This window comes from Ailuropoda melanoleuca, chromosome 5 (assembly GCF_002007445.2).
Source record: "Ailuropoda melanoleuca isolate Jingjing chromosome 5, ASM200744v2, whole genome shotgun sequence".
Taxonomy (NCBI): Eukaryota; Metazoa; Chordata; class Mammalia; order Carnivora; family Ursidae; genus Ailuropoda; species Ailuropoda melanoleuca.
This window is the reverse complement of record NC_048222.1, coordinates 53,176,466-53,197,566: the sequence shown is the minus strand read 5'-3', so window position 1 is coordinate 53,197,566 and position 21,101 is coordinate 53,176,466. Positions and strand designations below refer to the sequence as shown.

The window sequence follows — 21,101 nt, the reverse complement described above, 5'->3', positions numbered from 1 at the left end:
TGAATTTCCACAAATCTATTAAATTATTTTGTTACTAATTTCATAGAAAGAATGAAACCTAGGTCAGTGTTTTTATATATAAATACCAGCAATCAGACATAAGGTTTTTCTTAAATACAAATTTATTCTTAAGAATATTATTTAACATATGTATATAGCTGTATTATGTATGTATTATATATGCATGTTACCAAGTAACATGAGCAGTGGGAAAGACTTCTTAGCAAGTTCATGAGTTGTTTTATTGCTTTTATTTGTTTAATTTATTTTAATTTATTATTTTTTTGTTTTATTGCTTTTAGAACTCTTTTCAAGGCTACATGTAGAAACAAGAGGTTTTTATTTTACCATAATTAAAATAAGGTCTATTTTAAATTTACTATGTTTTTCATTTTTCAATTTAGAGATAATACAACAAAACTTCCACAGACTTACAATCATAACATAAACAGAAGTCCTTAGTGTTCATTAGTAACAATCAGTTAACCCTGGGAGTCAGAGATTTTTTTTTTCTTTGTGTTCCTTAGCCATGAACTTCAGCTTTCTCTCTTCATATGTGTACAACTGAAGTAAGTATCATATTCATTCCTTAGATATTTATTTTGTGCCTTTTCTGTCTATGGTACTGAATGGTTCTTGTGGCACTGATCAAATACTGCAATGAAGCCAAGCTAGGGATAATTACGCTTACATTCCTGAGTGTTGGTCTTGGGAGACTGGCAGTGTAACAGCAGTATCATTCTTTTCAATGTATTTTTTGTTTAATTTTGGACTGCATACTCCTTTTATTTAAAAGCTGTAATTATAGAAGTAATATAAGCATATAAAATATCATAGAAATATATAATCAAGAAAGTTTGTCATTTGTTTAAGCTAATTGATGCTAAAAGCAAAATGGACAGAGAATTCTTGAACATAGATTATGTTTAAACTCCGTAACTATATTGTGAAACGTTTGTAGGTGCATCTTTGAAAAGAAGCACTCATGTTTGCATCTGTTTTGAACATCCGTGCATTTAAACCAGCAACAAAAACACTAGGAATTTGGGCTTTCTTTTTTTGTGTATTCCTATTTTTATTTTTTTTATTTTTAAAAAGTTTTAATTTTAATTCCAGTTAGTTAATATGCAGTGTTTTATTAGTTTCAGGTATACAATATAGTAATTCAACAATACAATACATCACCTGGTGCTCACCACAAGTACACTCCTTAATCCCCATCACCTATTAGGCTCTCCTTTTCTTATTTACCTAGACAGTTTGGATAATTAGATCTAAGCCAGTGTTCCTTTTTTTTTTTTTTTAAGTAATAAGAGATTCTACCTTTCTGAAAACCTTCTCACCAACACAGTACTAATCAACAGGACAAATAACCAGGTCTCTTGGTTGACTGCATGCAACAGTCTAAGTACATAAGTGCATAGCACTGATATGTGAATAACATATCAAAATAAATATGTTCAAGTGCAGCAGGTTGAGTGGGTTGTGTGGGGTCAGTGTAGTGAATGGGGGTTAATTTCTGTTCAGTCAGGTGAGGTACAAACGCATCAACTTTGCTGGAAAATGATTCCAATTGTGGCTGAATGGTCCAGTGTTCTGCGGGATACGAGTAGCCTATTATTTGATGTTTTAAAAGGCCTGTTCAGGTTTGACCATTTGGATGGGAATCAGTACAACAGAGAATGCGGACAAACATCAGAGATCACTCCAGGTGTGCCATTGAGGCCAGGTCCATGTGCCCATGATCTCTCCAGGATATAAAACCCATTTTGGTCTGGCAGCACTAGGAGCTAGATGGTCCAGCCCCTCCTGCAGGCCTCATTTCATTACTGATAAGATGATTCAGGGTGGGAAGGAGAGCTGGCTGACCTTTGGCTATCTAACTCTTCTTAAGCCATGATTGAAGTGAATCAGTTGGGAGGTTACCAAGTATTCCTCAGTGAATTTGGGCTGACCAGAATAGCTGTCTGGAAAAGGCAAGCTGAGACATGTGTTTATGTAAGTGATCTAGATTCTTAAAAAAAACCTGCTCAAATTACTATGAAATGTGCACGGTCCTTTGGTTGTGTGGTAGGTGAAGTGAAGCTGTAAAGGAATGAGGCAGGTTTCCCATTGTGCTTTGTGAAAATAGCTTCTTGCTTACATATTTGTAAATTTATAATGAGTTATTTTAGTTTTAAAGGCATGTGCATGAAGTTACGGTACACATAGAATAAAAACCTTTCTTCAGAAACCTAAGAAAGAGTCCCAAATCATACACACTGAATTACTGGGATTTCACTTGGTGAGACCTACGTCTGAATATTTGAATCCAAAGATAGGCTTACACAGGCCAAGTTTTCTTGGAACAAAATGAGAGAGAGTCATGATAATTTTGTGAGTATATTTAAGTTTTGCAAAAAACCAAATACAATTTAGTAACAACCTAACTGGTAGAATATTTTTATATGTTGATTTTGATAGACAATGGCCTCTTTCCTCACTTATCCTGCCTTGAGATCTCATGTTTTCAGTGCAGTAAAATCCACCAAACCTGACAGATTCCAATATGAGTTGATTCTAAGTTCTAGGTTGCCCAGTTGGAATGGTCTTTTTTTGTTCCATGAAGTTGTATGGATGTGCACAGGAAAGTACCCTCTCGAAAATCAATCCGCCAGTTTTTTTTCCCAGGCATATGCTGGAATGAGTTTTGATGCAATTATTCTTTCTCCAAATCCATTAAGCGAGTGCCATCTTTAAGCTGCAGAACCTATGGAAAGGTGACCTAGGGAAAATAACTTTATGGCCCCGAGCCAGTCTTCAGTCTGTTACACATGCCTTATGGCTTTTGGCAACCACAAAAGAGAAATCTTGGCCATTTGGCCAAAAATTTACCTGAACATGAATCTAGCTTAGAGACTACATCTGAGGGCAGCAACAAGAAAAAAGGCAGACAGACCATCCATACCTGACAGCTCTGCGATTCCTAGAAGCACCTTTCTGGGGAAGTCACTCACTATCTAGACTTACTGCCAAATATTTTTAAAAACAAAGAATAAAGGGGCGCCTGGGTGGCACAGTGGTTAAGCGTCTGCCTTCGGCTCAGGGCGTGATCCCGGCGTTATGGGATCGAGTCCCACATCAGGCTCTTCTGCTATGAGCCTGCTTCTTCCTCTCCCACTCCCCCTGCTTGTGTTCCCTCTCTCGCTGGCTGTCTCTATCTCTGTTGAATAAATAAATAAAATCTTAAAAAAAAAAAAACCAAAGAATAAAAAAGCAGCCTGTTAAACGTTTGCTTATATTGTTCCATGAGCTAGGGAGGCAAGTCATAAAACCCCCAACTTGGATCTATGTAAGAAGTAATCAGTTTTGTGAAAAATTCTATGAGAAGTTGGGAAGTAAATAAGTGTTAAGTTAAAAAGAGGTAATTCATTAAATTTTGTTGACTTGTCCAAAATATCTTTTAGATAGGCACTATATAGGACAAATTGAGTTAAGGTGGCTTTTAACAAAATCAAGAGGTATCAATTTTTTTTTCTGTCTATCGTAATTTGATAGCATTTAAATTTCTACTTTTATTTAAATTTATCTACAATGATTATATAGGAGTATAACAAAATTATTTTAAAAAACTGGACATTTTCATTTTCTTCTCTTGGAGACTACTTCCTATCTTAGACGTCTCCATTCTTCCTTAAATGAATCTGCAATTATTCTTATATTCATGTAAGAAACTGCTTCTAAGCCTCTTTATTTTTTGCTATAGGAAAAATTGAAATGCATTCTGGTGTCCATCCTGCCTCTCCCACAGCCTGAGTCACTTCATGGTCTCATATCTCTTAAACCACCTGCTAATCATAACAATTGCTAATTTGAGCTCTTTTTAGTCACTTCTGGTGACACTGACAATGCCATCCAGTTTGCAATGGCCATGTGGTCAGTCCCCCACCCATCCTAGCAGGCTGCTGCTGCTGTGCCTTTAGCTAGGGTCTCCATTGTTCTCTGCTGACCATAAGCAATTCCTTCTTCCCTAATCTCAGGGGATCTGCTTCTTTCACAATGGGGGCAGGGCCGTTTGCTTTGTGTGCAAGATAATCTTCCCTAGAATTGTTCACATATGCAAACATACACGTAAAACAACAACAACAACAACAACAAAAAACAACGCTGATTGCCTGGATGTGGAAGGGTATATGTATCTATGGGTACACACATACACACACATACATATTTTAATGTTAGTCATAATAATCACTTATCAATTCTGCCTAGATATTGTCAAGTCACTAGATAATATCTATTAAATTCAATTCCTTGGGTTTCTTCTTGCCTTATTTTTAAATTGTGATTTTTTTCTTCTTAGACATGGCAATGGCAATTTTAAATGGTACTAAGTTCTCCTTCGCTTTAAGCTTCTTGAAGCCCCCACATACCTTGCCCACGCCTCAGGAAAGCATTTTGGGAATGAATTGGAGATGAAGGTAGGTGCATGTCCCTGGGATGAATGATTAGGAATTGAGGAATTGATCATCTAAACTCGGCAGGCCTGAGCTCTACTCCGAACGTCCCTCGGCTGAACAGCAGATAAAATTTACTGGATTTCCATGTCGGAACCTTTGCAATCGCACTCTGGACTCCACTTTGATGGATTTAAAGCTGGTCATTATGTTACAGGGCAAGTTGTCGCAGGAATAAAAGCAGGTCGTTTCAACCAGCCATTTTAATCAGGAGACAACTTTACTCTGTTATTGTTCAAGCTTGCCATATGCCGTAGGAAGGGATAGAAACATACCCTGGACTTTTAGGGCAGATTAAAAAAAGAAAAACAAACTGATTTTGCAGGGACGCGGAAAGGAAGTAATCCAATAATACACGTATTTTAAATATTTCTCCGCCTCAGTAAGCAAGGCGGGTTTTGTATGCCTCCTTTGGGATTGTGACCCTCCTTTACTCTAAAACGCTGAAGTAAATTAAAAAGCGGAAAAACCTCTGCTCTGTCGGTGGGTTGTTCTGCTGGAGCTGCGATGCTCCCGGGCTGCCGAGCACGTCGAGAGCGCCCCCTAGGCGTTGCCACGTGACACGGCGGAGGGCTGCGCGGCCGATGGATAACTGGCTGTGTGTCTGTGCACAAATCCACACACAAAGCTGGGGCAGTAACCCACAGAATGCCTGCTCTCTGTCCCCCTGTCTAAGGGTGGATTCGCAAGCGTCTCCGCTTGCTTTAGAAGTTTCATATCAAGGGAACTCTGAGTGCCTTTCTTTGTGTACTTAACGGCTAAAATGCTGTGGAAAATGATGTTGAAATTAAAATGAATGGCTTCCAGCGGTTCAGGTTGGTGTTTCTATTAAGGCTTTGGTCACATGTTTGTGGTTCATCCTGTGCTTCTAGGTGCTCTGGGATTTCACTGGCCCTGCCTTTATCTAGGTGGAAGGACCCCACTTAGGATACTTCATGGGGGCAAAGTTGTCTGCCCTGCAAAAATCATGGATGCCTCCTTAAAACTGTGGCCCACAGCTCCACCTGGGAGTAAGGAAACGGCACTGGATTTAGAAACCAAAGGTTCCTAAGTTAATCCTGGTTCTGTTGCTTAGGAACTGTGTGACTTTGTGCAAATCACTCTACCTCTCTGAGCTTCAGGTTGGTTCCTCTATAAAAGGAAAAGATTTGATCAGATAATCTCCATTTATATGTCTATTTTTAAAGGCTTTGACCACAGTGTTAAAGATTTTTGTCTTAAAGTTTGCCAACTAAATTAACACAACACTTTACAGAACTCTTGAGACTCAAATTGGTTAAAAGAACAGAGTGTATTTGTTTTGAGGGCCATGTCTATTGGCACAACCAGCAAAAATCAATTTGATCAATTGTGTGGCATCTTTATAACCAATCTGAATTCCCATTTAATGTTAGTCACTCTTCAAAGGCAAGTTAGTTGTCCAAATTGGGCAACTTTTCACCCATTCTGGCTGTCATTTTTTGGTCACATTGATCGGCAGCCACATTGATCCAAATGGTGGTGCTCTTGTCCCCCCCTTTCATCTCTGCTGGCTAGTTGCCTGATTTGCTGATGGGTAAGTGGTCCTCCATTCATAGGGTCACTTGTGGGCAGTTTCTCTGACTTGGAAGCCCCTGGACTCACTTTTCCGGGAGGCTAGCTCTTTATTAACAGGTGCTTGTTCATAAAGCTGCCTGGGAAGGATTTTTTATTTGTGGAAGCTCTTCTGATGCCAGCAATTGAAGGAGAGGGGCCTGTGTTTCTGCCTGAGTGGGGATAACAGGGAACTCATGCAGGGGTTGATTGTGGTGAGGCTGAGGATTCAGGCCAGAGTAAGAGCAGAGATGGGGAGGCCCAGTGCTTCAGCAAAAGCCCAGTTTGGACTTTCAGAAAAGCCCCACAACTACTTACACTTTACCTAGTCCAGGGTGGTAATTTGTCTGTCTTTCTATCAATGATAATGATTGTAAGATTTATCATTCTCACTTTCTTAGTTAAAACTCTACCTTACTCCCTTAAATCTCTGTGGCTTTGCCTAAGCTGTTCCCTTTGCCTGAAAACCCTCTCTGAGTGTGTCTGGCTGACAAGGTCTCAGACCCAGAGCTTCATGCCCAACAGTTTCTGAGCACTCGTAAATTCCTCTGACATAACAACGATATTTTTGTTATTTAGTCAGGACTGATAGCTGATAGGCATCGGTATGGCTCTACAGTTGTTAAAATATTCAACTATTTATATTCTGGTTGATAAATAGGTACAGACCAAGCCCTCAGAATGCCCCCATTGCCCTATACCACCTTTCCCAAGCCCCCACCTAGCAGTTAAGACTAGACCAGCAGAGGTGGGAATGTCTGGGCCTCATAGACATGGCCTGCCTCTCCTAAATCGTTGGTACCTGAATCTTATAGACTGTTGATTATTTTTAGTAACAGCTCAATTGTATTTATTCTTTTATTTGTTTCTACCATTAGACTGGGAGCCTTATTCCTAGTGCCAAAAACATGTGGCACTTGGAACTATAGTGGTTAATGGAATGGATTTTTTGAGTATTCTTTTAGGTACCACGCTCTGGACTAGGTGATTTGCATACATGACAAGAAGGTGGTAGTAGTATTAATTTCTATTTAATTCTCATTGTTAGAGAAGACTCAAGGAAGGATACCACCACCACCTGCCAAATAACCAAGTCTTGTATTGCAGATGTCAGGCTTTTTTTGCCAGTGAAGCTTGAGTATTCTAGAAGAGGATGAGCTCCAAGAGTTGGAGAGAAAGAAATGGTTTAACCAAGGACAGGTTTGTGTGTGCATGTATGCATGTGTGTGCATGCATGCATGTGCAGCAAGGAGTAATGCCCTACTTCCGTGCAGCATTGCAAGTAAGGCAGGCTTTCCCATGCATGCTACCTTGATGTTGGGAGGTAGGTAGAATGTGGGTGATTATTGAACTCTAAGAGCTTTGGCTTTTTGTGGTGGACAATCTGGGTGCTCTCATTGGCACAGAGGAAGGTGAACTTACTGCCTTTAAATATCCTCATGGTCTTGGACAATGAGACCTCAGTAATGATGATCATAGGTCAGGATTAGAAGCTCTGCACCTGCTTTTTGGTGCCACAAACCCCCATATTTTCCCTTAATCCCATAGAGGGATTGAAGAAGAACATATATAATGATTGAGGTTGTATTTCTCTCTACCGTAACAAGTAGGGAATTAGAGCTAGATTTGAGATTTGGTTTAGAAAAATAAAGCAATATGACACTTCCTTTATCAATATGGCAAATTCATACCAATAACACATGTATTCAAGAAATAAGTAATTAGGCTTGAATCTATAGTTCATTTGTGACTTTTGGGCCTTATGGACGTGAGCTTCAACATTAATGGCAAGACTTTTGGTCAGCTACTCCTTTGGGGATAAATTCTAGATGCATCTAGTTTATACTTGCAAAATTGTCATGTGGTTCTGTATTTTATGTTTTTTCTTTCTAAATCTTTACCCAACTTATTGTAAATCCTTTAAATAACCTCAGTTTTTAAAGATGTCACTTGAATATCATATCTCAAACCCAGTATTTGATCGTGAATCTTGATTTAAAAGCAATTTCTTGACAGTCACGTGTTTAGGGTAAGATTATGTAAGCTTAGTATATCATAGAAGCAAAAGAATTCTTTATGACACTCTGTGTCAGTCCAGTAGACAGTCCTCTTGGTTGCCTGTGGCTTTTGTTTGGTTCAAGTTGATTCATCATATGAGCATGGATATAATCATTTGGGGAAGCATGTGTGGTTGCATCGTGTTCTTAGAATTTTTTTTTTTTTTGAAATGACAATATCTGGAAATGAAAGTGATCAATTTGGGACAACTGTAAAGATATTGAAAGCTGCCTTTACTTCAAATAATAATAATACCTTATATAAGGACTCTTTTAATATTATTAAGAACTTTCACAATAATCCTGAGAAGTAATCATGGCCGGTAATATTATACCCATTCCTCAGACAAAGAAACCCAGACTCAGGTAGGTTAAATGATTTTGGATAATGATACAGAGCTAAAGAGAGTAGTAAAGTTAGTTTGGGACCAAACTTGCCTTCTTATTCTTTCTCTGGTGTATGGTCATTAAAATGAAATCTGGGGACCCACTATATGGAATCTAGGGATCGTGTTGGCTTGGCAGGAAGGAGGTGACAAGTTGGATCCAGTGTAAGATCCATGCAAACTATTGTATACCTTTTCCAGGTACAGGCTTAGGAAGGAGAACGGCAATGCTGGGGATACAAGCCCTAAAACTCATTTGAAACATGGACTGAGCAGTGCGCGGAAAATGGATAGGCCCTGCATCCATGTGATGAAGTGAATCATACCCTTTTGTAAACAGGCTCTGTAGCCTCCAGGGAATGTCTTATCTTTGTTGCTCATGTGTTTCTCCATTTTCCTTAGGGCTTGAGCCATTTCCTCAAAGGAGATTCTAGAGAAGAAAAAAAAACCAGCTCATTTGTAGTCCCTGTAAAGTGTAGAAGACACAGGGAAGAAACTCGGCACAGTTAGAGTGCAGGGTTGAGGCTGGGATGCTGCTAGAATGCATGCAGAGGTGGCCGTCTGCTCCTTCCTTGTCCTCCCTTTGCACACACTCTTTGTGTCAAAGAGGACACAAGTACAACTTCAGAAGTCACCACTCAGGTACCAGCTCTGACAACTCTGAAGGAAGACCTTGGTCTCACTGCGTAAAACTAGTGACGTTAAATTTGGCCATAGCCCTTCCTGAAGGTAGGTTACTTGGCATTTTGGATTGCAGTTTTATCAAAATAGAAACACAGGCTTAGCTGCATGATGGTAAAACAAGAATCCTGGAGGCAGTGTGGCATGGGGAAGGACAGAACAGATCTTTCTTTCACGTTGGCCTGGATTCATATTCCTCCTCTGTCGTACAGTAGCTCTGTGTACTTAGGCAAGTTTCTTAACCTCTCTTTTCTCATTTTCATTGTCTGTAAACTGGGGATAATGGTGACTGTTTCACAGAGTTTTTGGGAGGGGCAAATGAGAATGTATGTAGTGTACTTGGGATTGTGCTTGACATGTTACATGCTCATCGTCACCATAAGAGTTTAGGTTGCCTGTGGGATTGGAATTGAGCCTAGAGGCTAGGAGGCTAGCTTTAAGCCACCTCTGGTTATGGTGATGGTGATTACAAGGAAAAAGACAGACAGAAAGAAAGTACAAAAGAACAACGGAAGGAAGGAAGGAAGACAGGCTGGCACAGAGGCAGGCAGGCAAACAGGAAGGAGCAAGCCATAGGCTATTATCCAGTCCAATTCATCTTTTCAATATCTATGTGACTGTAAAGGTAAGTCCAATTTCCTCCTTTAAGGAAAGACTCAATGTTTTAAGTTTTTATACCAGCTGATGTTTTAAGCATTTATAATCACTATTAGGAAAGATGATGGTGGGAATGATTCTTTGGTTCTGTTTGACTTGAGCATGGGTTTGAATTTGCTGGGAGGACACTCCTGACTTCATTGTCAGACCAGGTTTACATCCCACAAAGACAACATATATTTTTTCCCCCAGGTTTACAAAGCTCCTTTAAAATGAAAAAAGCTCTCTGAGAAATAAGCAGACGAGACATCACACTCTCCATTTTATGCATGGGAAAACCGATGCTGAGGGAAAAGAAAGCATGAGAAAGCCCCTAGCAGGTTGCCTAGCACATAGCAGATGCTGATTTCTTTTGTCATCATTATACTGAGAAATGGCAGAGCCGTTTTTCAAGGAGCTATAGCTCAAGGACTAACAGGACCCTTGGCTCTTGGTTTATGTTCTGCTTACCTCACAACTGCCTTTCTAGATATTTTAACTTTGGATCGGGAGAACACTGTTTTGAATGATAGGTCATTGAGACATAGGTTCCTTCTGGTAATCTGGGAGGTTCAAACCCTCCTCAGGTCCTTTGTTTACCCTGGCCCAAGTTGGCTGTGGAAAGCAGGGTCCCTGGCCCTGGCTAGAACACTATTGTCTTTATTGTGACCTGATCCGTTGCCCATGCTTTTTCTGAGTTTGAAATGGCATCAGATACGCATGAGATTTCTCATCCAATTGCCAGGTGGTTCAGGAGCTTACAACCCAGAAACTCCCTAAAAGTACCTTTAACATGAGTGCTGTCATACAGTCTGACATGAGCTGGAGGTTAACCCAAGAGAATAAATGAGCTGGGTCACTCTGACTTAGCTGTGCAGAACAAGACATTATGGTTTCCCACAGCAGAGAAGGCTCTGATTTATTCTCATTAGTTATTCTTTCACCCCCATGAACACACTGGATACAGGATGAAGTGTTCTGCCCACATCAAGAGCTTCATCTGTAAAAGAGCAAACATCATGTAACAGTAGAAACTTTAGAAACCTATATTTATTTTGTTATAAGGAGTTCTAAGTACTTCCTTGCACTTGGAGGTTGCTAAAAGAAAGGGTTACCTAAAAATAGACTTGTTCTTGGAAACTGACTTAAAAGTTCTGTCCTGTTTCCTTTTTGCATAGGTCAGATTTCCACAGCCAGGCAATTTTCCAGACAAGGCAGACTTCACCCTCCTCCTCACCTGGTTTCTGCGGCCTTGCTATCCAGATAACTGTCTCTTTTCTCCACTTCCCGATGGCCTCTGTCCTCTGAATTATTTCAGGGAGAAGCTCTCATTTGGTTGGCAAGCCTTTGAGAATGAATTGTTGAGGAAAGGAGTACAGAACGCTCTACTGGCCTTCGTGGAATATGAAACAATGCTGGGGGCTGGTTCTACCTTAGTTCCAAAAGCCATTATTTCCTTCTTTGGCTTTTGAAAGAAAGATGGAACTTTCATTTATTTTCCCTTTGTAACATACAATGTTCATTTATTTAGTCATTAGTCCATACATTGAATATTCATATCTATAGCTAACTCTCTCTCTCTTTTTCTCTCTTTCTGGTCTCTCTCTCTGAGACTGAGAGAGAAGGAGAGGGCAGCTACTTTATGCTAGCTTCTGATGGCACAGAGTTTACCGAGGCTAAATCCTTGTGCTCAAGGAGCTCATTGTCTAGTGTTATAGGACTCACTATGCCCTTCACTGCAGGGAGGAATATCAAGAAATCCCTTTCTCTCTTTGTAGGTTTTTTTCCCTCACTCTCAGTTCCCTCCTATCTCACAGGGCCAGGTCATATACAGGCACCAAAGTTAAACTCTTACTGTCCCTTCTTCCATGAAGCTGTTCATGGCCATTCCCTCAGTGCCCTCCTCCGAACACATATAATAATTCATTTGCCTAGCTTTTATTTCTCCATGTGTCATACAGTTATTTATGTATATGTCAATAGCCTTAAACTATAATCAGGTTTATATATAATAGGTGCTCAATAAATGTTTGTTGAATGTTGAACAAATGTTTCTACCATTTCTCTAAAAGCTGCTTTCAGATGAAGTGAAGTTGAATGGCTGCCAGAAAAAGACACATTAGGTTATTCCAAGGTTAGTGAAATGAAAATCTTGAAAATGACAGCGTCATGCCCCTCTGGGGCTGTGCTGCTAATCCTATGCATAAAAATAACAGTGGTATGCTGCATCATGATGCCTAAGAAGAGGAAGGCAAAGAGATGAGACTTTTCTCCTTCAATATGTAAAATGACTTGCCCATCTCCCCTGGAGAAAAGAACTGGGTCCATAAGCACAGTCAAATTCCAATTTACCAAACAGAAAGATACAGTCTTCTGGTAAACAATTAAGCAAAAATTATAAAAAATAAAATTAAATAAAAATCCCTTTTTATCTCATCTCATGTTGGAAAGTTTGCCAAAATGTCCACTTCTGTGGCTTATGAAATATATCAGAGGGGCAATGCTGAAAACTGCGTTCTTGTAGTACATTTGGCTCATCATGGAAATTTTTGTTATGATTGTGCTGGAGCATAAGCATAGATATTAAAGATAGGGGAGGTTGGGTTACATTTATACTGACCACAGGCTAAATATTTTCAGTTTTTTTAAACATGAAAATCCTTACTATCATCTTATTTTCTGTGACTGTGTCTTGCTAGAGGAGTACTTGGTCTTGGAGAGAACTGGGTCTCAGCTCTTCCTTTTTTGTGGAAACTTGGAGGTGTGTAAGAGTCAGTGTGCTCATTTGAAAGTGGTAATAATAATAATATTTGCATTTTTCTTCAACAATTGTTATATGGACTAGATAAGATACTATGCAGAAAGCATATAGCACAGCTTGGCACAGAGGACCCAATAAATATTAGCTATGATTAATGATGGTAATAATGAGGAGATAGTCTGTATTAGTTTCCTGGGGCTGCTGTAACAAATTGTCACACACTAGGTGGCTCAAAACAAAAATTTTTATTTTCATGGTTCAGGAGGCTAGCATTATGAAATTAAGTCATCTTCAGGGTTGGTTCCTTTTGGAGGGTGTGGGAGAGAAACCTGCCAGACTTGGGGGCTGCCTGGAATCTTTGGTGTTCCTTGGCTTGAGATGCATTCCTCTAATCTCTGCCTCTGTCTTCACATGGCATTCCCTTCTCTGTGTGTCTGTGTCTTCTCCTCATCTAATAAGGTCACCAGTCTTTGAATTTAGGGACCGCTCTAATCCATTCTGGCCTCATCTTAATTATAGCCTCAAAGATTCTATTTCCAAATACAGTCACATTCTGAGCTTCTGGGTAGACAGGATTTTGGGGGACAATGTTCAGCCCACTACATAATCATAAAAGTGAGGATATATCATAGAAACAAAATTCTAAACATATCTGGCTGGTAAACAGCTCCACTGAGATGGGCTCTGGCCAACTGGGAGCAGGTATTGGGACTTTCCACGGACTTTATTTTATTGACAAGATTCAGTCCTCATATTTTCCATCTTTGGGTTGGTCTTCAGGGCACTAGAAAAATGGATGATTCATGAGAAAAATGGTGTTTTCCTGGTTCACCCAGCTTATGATTTAGTCTTCTCCTTACTCATCTCAGTTGACTTGTGCCATCTCTTTATTCAGCATTATCAGAGAAATGGAAATTTTTGGCTAATCAGAGTCTCTGGTTATTGGACAGTATCCATGCATCTCACTTGTGACCAATTAAGGAAGAATTGTAAGTACAGTGAAATTCATGATACATGGGCATACTGATGAATGTAATATCGTCCTGCTTCAGTGATTCAGAATGGTGTCAGGGTTTTGCTTTAGGGTCATAATTTTGAGCAAAGGTCATAACTGCAGTCGAAATATATGGATGATGGCGAATAGAAAATTCCCATTAAACAAATGCTAGACTGGAAGGGAAGAGCTGTTCTTCACTTACAAGTTAGTAAATAAATGAATTGGGATGGTAATTAGTCTCACCCTTTTTTGCTTTATACGTCTATATTTCTGTCCATGCCATGGTTCTTAGGCAGGGTTTGAGGATGCTGTATCAGAGACCAGGGGAGGGTTCACTTAGTGGCATGACTTCAGGGCCAACACTGCTCTGGGAATTCTTTCCTTCTGTCCATGTGATCTCCAAAGATGATGCAGTCATTCCAGAGGTTAAAAAAACAACAACATTGTCTTCTACACAAATGTAAGACTTAATGCTTTAATGCTTATGTAGTGTTTAGGATGCTTAGATGAAATGTGACATAGAAATGCAAAACAATACTCATTGGAATTTCAAATTTTTTTTTTTTTACTACTTTATATTTATTGGCCAAGCCCTGCTGGGACCATTAGGGTTAAGGTTGTATTATGTTTCCATTTTAAATCTCTATTTTCAAGTGCTTTTGACATATGGTGTATGTTTTCAAGCCAAAGGGGATTTTATCTTAAAATGTGAGGGAAAAAACAATCCAATTGCACAACTTTTATTTAAGGGAACCAAATAAAATAAAAGAAGTTAGTATTTAGATAGTTATTTTGCACCTCTATAACTTAAAAATGAGATTTCTAAAAACAGGATTTTGTTGATTTTTACATTATCACACACTTTTATTAGGATCTGGAACATAAAAGCAAGGGAGGGATTTGTTATTCACAAGAGGAAACAAAGTCAATAGAAATGACTAGTTTAGAATAATGAATGTCACAGAGATATTATGGTGCAGTTATCTCAATGTTGACTCCTAGTATCAGCATCATTTAGTTAACATAGGTTCTTGATCTGTACCTTTCCTTATGGCTATTTCATATCTCTTCATTGTAGTTTCTTATCATTGAGAATACTGGCCTAAGCTAAATAAGCCCAGCATAAATCCAGTTATCTGGGAAATTTTAGTTTCAATTTAACCTACTCTATTTCGTTTCAAAATTTTCCTTTAGAGCTGCATAGAAAATAAAAAATAAGTCTGTTAAAATCTAAAGTCAGGGTTTCACCTAAAAATGTCTGGATCCCCTTACTTTGAGGGCCCTTGAATTCAGATACAAGGCTTGTGAGCCAAAGAGGGTTGCAAACCAAGACTAGCTATAATTTGCTTATGTTTCTAATGCCTCTTTGCCCTAAATAATCCCACAGAGCTAAACTTACACACTCTTCAAGTATAGGAGAAATGAGGTCATTAAATTTTAATCATCAACATGCTGCATCTAATTATAATGAATCTTGTCTTAACCCATGACTGATGTATAATAAATTCAATTACTTTGGTTTTCCTTTCTATTTATACAAACTGGTTTCCAATGAAGGCAGAGTTGCAAACTCCTGTGAACAAGGGAAATGAGTAACCCTTAATTTTCAAATCATGAACTCATTAGGGCATGTGTGTAGATGTGTGTGTATGTATGTATAAAATTTGTTATTCTAAGAAGAAAGGCAAAACCTTATAATTAGACCTCCCCCACCTTCGGCCTCGAGGGTGTCCTAATAAAGAAAATTTCATACATTGATGTGCTTCCCACATTTTCATTTCTTTGTTCTATCACCCTGTTGTTAATAACACCCTGCAGCAAAAAAATGTTTGTGAAGCTAAGAGCTGTCCAGATAAGAGAAAAGGTCATGATCCCCCTCCTGCGTGTTCATCAGCAAACGAACACCAATCTGAAAGTAAGAGGATGCCTGTCAATATGGAGTGGGCAGGCGGCAGCATACCGTCAATTGAAGGCAGTGAATGCTCACACAGTTGTACTGAGCGCCAACCTTAACCCAAAATCAATAATCACCAAAGTATTACAATATGAAGTGACTGAATCATAGGGGGCAGGGGCGGAGGGAGAGGACATATGAGTGAAGCTTTATAAATGCTGAAATCAAGGAATGTGGGATATTTCTCACCATCTTGGGACTTCTGAGATGAGTTTGTTAGAGATGATTAAGTGAATAAAATGGAGTCGGAGAGCCTAAGGCATGCCCCATTTTATTAATGTGTACTGTGGCAGATTTCTTAAATAAACTTCTAACTCAATAAAATTGAAAATCTGAAGCTGCTTGCTTGATTTCTGGCCCCAAATTTGAGTGCAATGAATAATATTAGTTCATGTATATTTTATAATCATTGCCTTAGATAATTGTATCAATAGTATGTGTGTCATAGGACAAATGTTATTCTTATGATGGGGGAGAAAAAAAGGCCTTTATTGACTAGATTAAAAAAAAAATGAAAAGTCAGTTTTTTCCAGACTGGTTTAAACAAATCCTCCTTTTTTTTTCTTGCCCTGGAGCTCTTTGTTTTGAGGCATGAATTGTATGAGAAAACCTTCCTCTTCCAGGAAGACTTCTGAGATCCAGTGGAGATAACAGAAGGATTTCCTTGTCTTCCAAAATATTAACTTCCAAAATCCCAGGCAACCAGGAATAATCTCAGAAAAATTGACTAATACACAATAAAAATGTAATACCTCAAAGAAAAATTATACGAAACTTCCATGTTTATAGGCTGCTTCTAGAGGTATATGTGTCACACGCCTCTTTATTAACTCCTAAGTAATGTTTTTTGGAGGTAGGGGGAGTTATAGCAACAAAACTATTAAACATATTATTAGAGTAAATGTATTTGGTAATAATGAGAGTTTTATCTTGCTCTTTCCTTTTAAAAATGAAAATATTTTGCCCTTTCTAGTAATCCACTTGATTTCATTATTTTTTGTCTGTGTATGTATCTATATAAGTAGGTATGTAGGCATGTATCTATTTCTATATGTATGTAGGTATGTATCTATGTATGTGTATATCTATGTATGTATCTATCCACGCATGTACATGCATGTATGTATCTATATATGTATCTGTGTATGTATCTAAGTATATACACACACACATCTATCCATGTATATATGCATGTGTGCATGTATGTATTTATGTATCTATGTATCTATCTCTGATTCCGTTGGCTTGTGCCGCTCCCAGCCTCCAAAGTTCAGCATTGGAGACTTCCCTGCCAGCCATCTTATAAACAAAATCTTAAGCTCTTGCTCTTCCCAACATCCAGCCTTAGATAAAAATCTAAGAACATTGAATGAAATTAAGCATTCAAGGTCTATATTTCTGTGAGATAGCTTTGCTTGGCCTGAGAAACAGAACTGAGAGGAAGCTGTTTGCTTTTCTTGATGTGTTTCTATGCTGACCATTCATAGAATTTAGTCAGTTGATAGGAAATCACACTTCAAATTTCTTTTAATTATTACTTCTACAGCTCAAGACATTTGCACTTCCTGTTGTGACCTGCCCTCCCAATATAGGCACACGCAAATAAACACAAACTCATGGACAACAAAAATACCTCTAAAATGCCTTTATTTATGGAAAAAATCAAAGATTAAGAATGAGGAATCTATCTGCTGGAAATGACTGTTCTGATTTCTCCCCTTAATTTCTAAAAGAAATTCAGAGGAAGAACTGATAATTAATTGTAAAGAACATGATTTGCAATAAAGGTGAACGTTAAGTAGGAGAGAGGTGCTTACTAAAAGAGTGAAGAACAACCAAACTAAAACACCCACAAAGAAGCAGGCCAGGGAGTGCTTGGGGACCTTTCTGGCTTGCTGGCTAGTACTCTTTGAAGTGTATATGCTGCCTTGATGCGTGGGTGCCTGGAGCTCAGCTAGAATGCCAAATCCATTCTTTCTCTCTCTCTCTGATAACACAGGAGACCTATTGCAGAAACAGAGGCACAGGCAAAAATCATTGCAGCTCTCATATTGTGGACCAGGATGTATACTAGAGATTTTGCTACAACTTACAGATAAACAAGTATACAGTCTAAGAACCTGGATACAATTAAATACTCAAGTTTTAGGGTCAATAAATTTGAAAACACATTACGGGGAAGCATAGTTTCTTAGCCTATACTTCAGGATCAAGGGTTTCAAGTCTGGAGGCAACTTACCTGGTGAGTGCCATGGGAGGGGTCTGCACCATCCTGGGACATCCCTGTGAGCACCAGTGAAGATGCAAGAGTGAAGGGTGCTGTGGATGGAGTTCTCTCTTTCGATTAACAACTGCTTAAGCAGCCATCTGGAGAAAGCTTTTACAGAAAAATTCAGGTCAACCTATACCAGGTCAACTTCTATGCCTTGAAGAATAAGAATACGGCATTCCCATTCAGCACATAATACAATGCTCTTCACACAGAAATAAATCAATAAATGCTGTTGACTGGTGACTGACTTTACTTAATGTTGACCCTTTATGTGCCTCAAACTGCTTTGACGGTATTCATTCAGCTTTTTTTTCTTTTTTTTTTTTTGAGCAACTTACCGTAAAGTGCAAAATCTCTCACCCTCCCCCATAATTAAGCAAATGAGGCAGAATCAGGAGACTAAGTTATTTCCAGGCTTCTCTTGTCACTGACATTGGCCAAGTCATATCACTTTTATGGACCACGGCTTTTTTTCCCCTGTGAAACAATGTATTTGAGCCAAGAAACTTTGAAAGTCAAGATTTCTCCTGGTCCTCAGATAAAACCCTGGGAACTGATAGCAGTATTGTTATTGCAGAAAAGCAACAACATCCCTCTGCAATGTTATTGTAATACCACTATTGTTATCATCAAATTCAACATTGACTGTATTTAGTACTTTACATACATGGTCTCATATAATCCTTACACTAAGTGTGTGAGGTAGGTGCTATTATTATTCCTACTTCATAGATGAGGCAACCAGCAGAGAGAAGCTAAGGAACTTGCCCCAAGATCACACAGCTGTGAGTGGTGGGGCCATTAGTTACTGCATGTATAGTTAGATTGCAAGATCTTTTGAGAGTTATTTCCTCTTTTTAAAAATACCTTCCTTCTTCACACCAACACACACACACACACACACACACACACACACACGCATGCATGTCCATGAACATGCACACACCACACCATACCGCCTTACCCATGGGAGATCCTTGATACATTTCAAGCACTTGAACCAACAAAACACTACAACTAACATCAAACCCAATCTACTGATTTTAAGGAATGGCAAATTCAATCAGCCTCATATTATTTTGAGATACCCATAACAAGATTTTTCTTATTTTCCCCCAAAGTGTCCCAGTTTACATAAGTGACGAGGTCCCAAATTATATAAGTGACTGGAAATAGATACATGACAAGGTTGATTTTCATGGGTGACAAGTAGAATCAGTATCATTACTTTATAGTCACACCTCACGTTTTTCTCAATTACTGAATCTGGAGAAAATGAGAACAGAAATTATTCTCTGAAAGGAATCTCATCTGAGTTGATGTTTTATTTTGTTGGAGTCTACAATAAGTATTGATTCATAGGTTGATGGACTGATCTGAATTTGAGCCTAACCAGACTTGTGTAGATATACTTCCTAATTAAACTTTTGTGGGAGTAAAGGAGATTCTTTTTGAATTAATATTAATAATTAATTATCAGCAAAAAAGACTATTAGGAGCAAGGCTTTTTGGGGGAGGGTGTTCCAACATAAATTTATGTGTTACTTTCCCCATACCACTTTGCTATTGAAAATATAAGTAAAAGGGTCCCAGTGTATTTGCTTTTTATTACTAACCCCAAAGACCGTATCAGTTGCCTTTTTATTCACGTTTACATCAAGGCTAAGTCTTCTGGCCTCACCTGTTCAGATCAATGTTCAGTGTGGGATCAGTGGTATGGATGGAATTGACCTGCCCTGACCTCTTTTCCTTAACATAAACCTTGGAAATGAAAATTGGAAGAATACTGGAAAGGCCATTCAGGCTTTCAGTGATCACGCAAAACTAAAGCCTGCAGCTCGCTCACTGCTTGAGGAAATCAGACTCCAATATGCTGCAGGCCAAATGATCATAAACACTGATTTTTTAGGGAGCAAACAAAGAAATTTGGATAATCAGCAAGCAATCTCCTTGGTGCCTGACAGCTACAGCCTGAAGCAAAGAAGAGGTTGGAGAGAGTAAGCAGTAAGGGTCCCAAGATTAGTTCTCTCTCACAGATAGAACATACATCATCATGGCCAGTGAGGTCAGATCTCTTTCTACTACCTTCTCAAATGGGGGATGGGAGGTGGCAGGGCTCAAGGGAGGCCTAGGGAATAGAACACACACCTTTGTGAGCCCTGGTCAATTACCAGAGTCTTTTTTTTCCCCCTACCCTTTTAAGTATAATACATTTTTAAATCCTGCTTGGGAAGGCTTACCTGGCACAGATGATGTCTGGAAAACTGCCCCATCAGCAAGTCAGCAAGCTTATTACCTTGTTAATTAGGGTCACTGCTCACTAATAATTTAGCCAATAACATGGTATTTTTTAACAAGGCATTTACTACATTTATTATTTCTTTTGGATAGAGCTGTTATAAATACAGTGAAATATATTAATTTATGAAGCTTTTATTTAATACAAATGTATTTGTCATGGTATCAAATTTATTTCATCTTCATATTCATAATTCTATTACTGTTGTGTTTTCCTAACTCTAAGATACAAGTTTTCTCTGCCCCAAGTAGCTTTCTCTGTAACAATATCTATCTTACAAGACTGTTGAAAAGAGTTAAAGAAGATAATAAATAGGAAATTAACCCAAATACATATAGGAATTTAGCAATGGCATTGAGATAATTGGATATTCATCTGGAGAAAAATTAAGTTAAATTTTATTTCTGTCTCACTTAAACTTACATAAATTTCAACTGGTTTAAATATGTAATTATATATGTACATATTATTGTATTAATTATATTATATTATTTTTACATATTAATATTATATATATGAGACCATAGTATACTAGAACAAAACATGGGTACCATCTTGAGTGAGGATGGCCTTTGTAAGTGTAACATAACAGAACATAACAACATAACAGAAAGGGAAGATGGATAACTATTGAGTACAGTAAATTAAAAAAAAAAATATCTACCTGGGAAACAAAACACCATAAAAAAGTTAGAAGAAAATCTGGGGAAAGTATCTATGAATAGCTTATTTTCTTATCATTTGAAAGTCATATGATCAGTAAGATAAAGACCAATAACCCAAAATAAAAATGAGCAAATTATATGAGCAGATAATTCACAGGAAAGGAAATGCAAATTGCTCCTAACATGTTCAACCTTATTCTTAAAGAGAAAATTGCAAATTAAAACTATGAAAGGGAATTACAAATTAACAGTATAATGAGTTAGTAGTTTTGCCATGCTACAATTCTTATGTTTACCAGTTGTTCACATTGTGCTATGTATATTT

General features: G+C 38.3%; 1 long non-coding RNA gene across 1 annotated transcript in view; it reads left to right on the top strand.

Moving 5' to 3' along the window:
* Positions 1-8,990: 8,990 nt before the first annotated feature.
* The window catches only part of LOC117802367, a 481,710-nt gene continuing 469,599 nt past the window's right edge, over positions 8,991-21,101 (top strand). The window contains exon 1 of the long non-coding RNA XR_004625626.1: positions 8,991-9,240. This is a non-coding gene — a long non-coding RNA (uncharacterized LOC117802367). The remainder of the gene's footprint in view (positions 9,241-21,101) is intronic.